At 36.1% G+C, this 4,732-nt stretch overlaps 1 pseudogene; it reads right to left on the bottom strand.

The window, feature by feature from the left end:
* Positions 1-541: 541 nt before the first annotated feature.
* LOC124246671 (putative nucleoside diphosphate kinase) lies at positions 542-4,507 on the bottom strand (annotated as a pseudogene).
* Between the last annotated feature and the right edge of the window lie 225 nt (positions 4,508-4,732).

Below are 4,732 nucleotides of genomic sequence, written 5' to 3'. Positions count from 1 at the left end.
TTTCTTGTTAGTGGTTCATAGAAACCTTTTAAAAACAATTTATATAAACCATGTGCCCAATTATTATTTAAACAAAAATTCCTCATAGTCTTTTGCCTATAATTTAACTTTACATGTGGTTTCTTCCCACATGAAAAGTTTAACATTTTTATGTGGTCAGTTCTGCAAATTTTTCTCTCATGGTTCTGAGCTTTGTGACTTGTTGGGGAGGAACTTTCAAATCCCTGTATTATTAACATATCCTCCTATATTTTTATTTACACTTTTAAAGTGCTTTTGTAGTGTTAAAATTTGAATCCATTTGGTATTTATTGTTATACAAAGAATGCAGTCATAACCTAATTTCATTTTTTTCTCAATTGATAGTCAATAGTCATGGTGCCATCCTTTCTCCACTAATTCATGATATTTGTAAATCTAAATATATACCATTAAATTGTTCTATTTCCCCGTTGCTAAAGCATTAATGTCTTCCCTGGTTCCTCTTCTTTTTTTCTTTTTTTTGTTTCCAGTTTCCAAAGGTTTTATTGGTAAGTATGCTTTAGAAAAGGATACTCACTCCTATTGTTTCCATGTCAGTAGAAAGGAGAGCTGTGTCCAGACACTCAAGTGGTGCCCAACGAGAGTACTGCATGTCTACCTCTCGTATATGGATCCAGTCATGAGCAGAAGACATGTAGTCAACCAATTCTTCAGGTTTAAACTGTAGGCTGATTTCTTCTTGAGGACTTTTTACCGAATCACTGCCATGAATGATGGTCCTGCCAACTTGAATGCAGAAGTCCTGCATTCTTGCCTGGCTTAGAATCTGCTGGATTGTCTCCCCAACCATAGTCAGCCTGCCTTCACCATATCCAATACCTCTCTGACCATGGCCACAACCGGCCCTGAGTTCAGGTACTTCACAAGTAAGTACTTGCCAAAAAGAATGAGCAGTCTTCCAACTTAATATAGGACTGCTCCAGGTGTTCCTCGGTGACCCAAAGGAACATCATGGTCACGAGATGGAGTCCCTTTTGCTTGAAGACTTTGATGATCTTGCCCACCAGATCTCAATGCACCTTGTCTGCCTTGATGGCGATGAAGGTGCCCTGGGTGTTGGCTAAGCCTGAGAAGCTGGTGGAGGCCAGATGACCACTGTGCTGCTGTGCCACAGCTGAAACCTGGAGCTTCTTTTTTTGTTTTTAAGCAAAATTTTGTTTTGGCTATTTGTAAACTTTTTTTTTTTTTTCCTAAAAGAATTGTAAAGTGACAAAGATGATCTCCATGATAAAACTTCAGTCAACCTCTTCTGGACTAGGCCTTGACCTCGGGCTTCCATCACCATCCTTGCAGAGCCCACTTTTAGCAAGAATCCTGTTAAGTCTGTGTAGACTCTTCCTACTCTTAATATCTGATCACCCACAATAGCTGATCCGATTCCTCATCCCCACACCTCACCCTCAATATCTTATCACCATAACCTGCCTTCAGCAAGTATCCTGTGAAGTCTGTTTAGCAAGAATCTCCCTACCCTTGATATCTCCTCTTAGTAATTTTCCATCACTGACTCCCCCCAACCCACCCAACCTCTTCCTTGCCTGCGAATCCACTTGCTCTTGTATTTGGAGTTGAGCTTATCCCTCTTCCCTGCTGCAGACCTCTCATTGCAATATTCCCTCTGAATAAAGCCTTACTTATCATCTTTAAGAAATGTCAGAAGAATTTTTTCTTTAACAAGGTCAGCTTGTCAGATTTCATAAATAATTCTTCTAGTATTTTAATTGTTATTGATGAATTTTGAGAAGAACTGATATATTTAATATTTGATTCTTTCTTCAAGAAACATGGTCTATTTCTCTATTTCAGAAGGTTTTGAAGTCTTGTTTTTTCTTTTTTTAACACCTGTTAGAAGGTTTACTTTATCTATTTTTTTTTGTAAGGAAGTTTGGCCCTGAGCTAACATCTGTTGCCAATCTTCCTCTTTTTGCTTGAGGAAGACTGTTTCTGAACTAACATCTATGCCAATCTTCCTCTATTTTATGTCAGAAGCCACCACAGTGTGGCTTGACCAGGGGTGTTAGGTCTGCATGGGGGATCCGAACTTGTGAACCCTGGGCTGCTGAAGTGGAGTGGGCAAACTTAAACACTGTGCCACCACGCCGGCCCCTAGAAGACTCATTTTATCTTTTATAGGTCTAGCATCTGTATACAAACACACACATGTGTGCAATTTAAAGCTTTAGTAAGATGAGAAGTATTACAGCCTTACAAAACATATCATTTAAAAGTTTAATTACATAACTAGGTTTCTTTACATTTATTTAGTTTTGAGAATTTGAATGAAAATTTTTTAGTTATTTTTAGTAATGTTTGCTACTCTTAATCAGAAAGACTAAAACAAAATTAAATATTTATGGTTTACAAAATTAAATACGTATACAGGAAATGTAAGGAAATAAACTTTCAAATGATTTTTTTGGTAGGTTTGTAGAACTCACACTTCTGAAGGATCAAAGCTTAAAACTGCACCAACACATTTGAGACATGTTGTCTATTGATTTAATATAATTTGTACTAGATGTCATTTAATGTAAATTCCTTACAAAAAGGACATTTCCTTGTAGATAGAGGGGAAAAATTTTTACTAGCATTCTATCTTGAAAATAAGACAAAAATTAAAAAAATAAATATTTCTCTTAATTTTATCAAAATAAGGGATATCGTTTTAATTGCTCTTATTTTCGGCATACCTAAAGAATGAATTGGGTGCTTTGCTGTAAAATTGTCTGACAAAATTGTATAAAAACATGATATGAGATAATTTGTTTCACATTTGACCTTTGCAACAGAGTCCTGAAACAGATCACTTTTGCTAAAGTGTGCAAGCTCTGTTTGCTAAACATTTTGATCTTAAAACCATTCTTTGATCTTAAAACCAATTCTTGTTTAAAGCATTCTTCTTGTTACTATGCTTCTTCATTGTCTCTTCTTTAATAGCTAACTGGACCAATTTCAAATGGTCTGGTCTGTGACTTGTGTGGCTCCCCAAATCACTTTCATTGACTTCACGCAGAGTTACAGTTTTGGCATGATTTTTATTTTCATATTGCAATTCAGTTGCATTGTACTTTTATTGTATTATTTGAAGTAATACCTGATAATCAATAAGAAATCAACAAATAATTTAGTGTGACATGAGGGATAGATATTTCACTTACGTTCAGGCACTAATTTTAAAGTTGAGCTATTAAACTATTTTAATGTCATAATTACTTAATAATGACTTTATTTTTCTCTATTTAACCTCACAACTGTAGAGACTCAGAAAACTTCTCAGACAATCATCATAATCATCATTGTTTTATCATGTCAATACTGTCTCAGATATTTTCAATCAACTTCCTTTTTTGGTAAGTTATATATTAGTTCTCTTTCCATGTTGGAACCCACGGATATATCTTATTCTTTTAACTCATACGTATGCTTCTTAGGTTTATCTAGTCTTCAGTTGGTGGAAATTTGGGAAACTTCTGATTTGTCAACAGTACAATGAAAATCTTGCATAGCCTTATTTAAGTGATATCAGAATATTTCTCTAGAATAGATATCAATTAGCCTTGCTTTGTTGAAATGATAAGTATTTTACATTTTAATATATTTTGCCAATTTGTGCTTCTCAATGTGTTGGCCAATTACACACTTTCGTGGATATTGTATGAGCACCCCCTTTCATGCTTTGTCCAACTTGTGAATGTTTAAACTTCTTATTTTTTTGCTAACCTTGTGGATGAAACCTGTCATTTCATTGTTGTTTTCATTTGTTTTCCAACTAGCTAACAAGGTTGAGTGCCTTTTTGTGTGTATATTGTTGTTCACATTTCCTCTTTTATGAATATTCTCGACACATTCTTGCTCACTTCTCTGTTTAATTGTTCACCTTTCTCTGTTGATTTTATGAGTATTTTATAAATTCTAGGTACTAAACTTTTATCTCTTATATATGTTACACATATTTCCTACCTATCTGTGGCTTATATGTTCATTTTATTTATTTTAATGTTGACACTGTTTATGGCTTTTGAATTTTGGAGTGTTAAGAAGTCTTCCCTATCTTCAGCTATATTTCCTTCTAATGCTTTTATCATTTACTTTTAACAGTTTTAGTGGTTAGCGTCTTAATCCACTAAAAATTTGATTTTGTGAAAAGTCTGCAGCAAGGCAATCCTGTGGGCTGTACCTTTAGAGTATGTCCAAAATCTGTCACTTCTCTCCACCTCTGCTACTCCTCTGGTTCAGGCGACCATCATATGTTCTGGATTTCTGCAGCAGCCTGCTAACTTGTGCCTACACTTGCTCATGATGGATTATTTTCAACAAAGCAACCAGAGACATCTTTTAAAAATGTAAAATAGCAATTGCTGCCCGTTTCACTCAGAGTAAAACCAATATCCTCAAAATGATCTGGCCCCATCACTTCGACCTGTCTCTTACCACTTTGCCCACGCTTTCCTCTGTCCCTCGCCATCTGCAGGTGTGCATTGGCTTCAGTTTATACACCACCCATATCAGCACTCATGCACTGCTTTCTACCTGGAGTGGTGGCTTCCTCGGTCCAATAGGTCTGGAGCCAGATTGCTGCTGTGACAGCTGTTTCTGCTTTAGATTGATGTCCCCCTGCTATGCCAGCTGCTCCTGATCCCTCTTTAATGAATGGGTACAATCTCCCTCTTGCCTCCTGTTTTGAGGTTCC

This window comes from Equus quagga, chromosome 11 (genome assembly GCF_021613505.1).
Source record: "Equus quagga isolate Etosha38 chromosome 11, UCLA_HA_Equagga_1.0, whole genome shotgun sequence".
In the NCBI taxonomy this organism is placed as follows: Eukaryota; Metazoa; Chordata; class Mammalia; order Perissodactyla; family Equidae; genus Equus; species Equus quagga.
The sequence above is the reverse complement of the archived record's forward strand: the minus strand, read 5'-3'. Positions and strand labels throughout refer to the sequence as shown.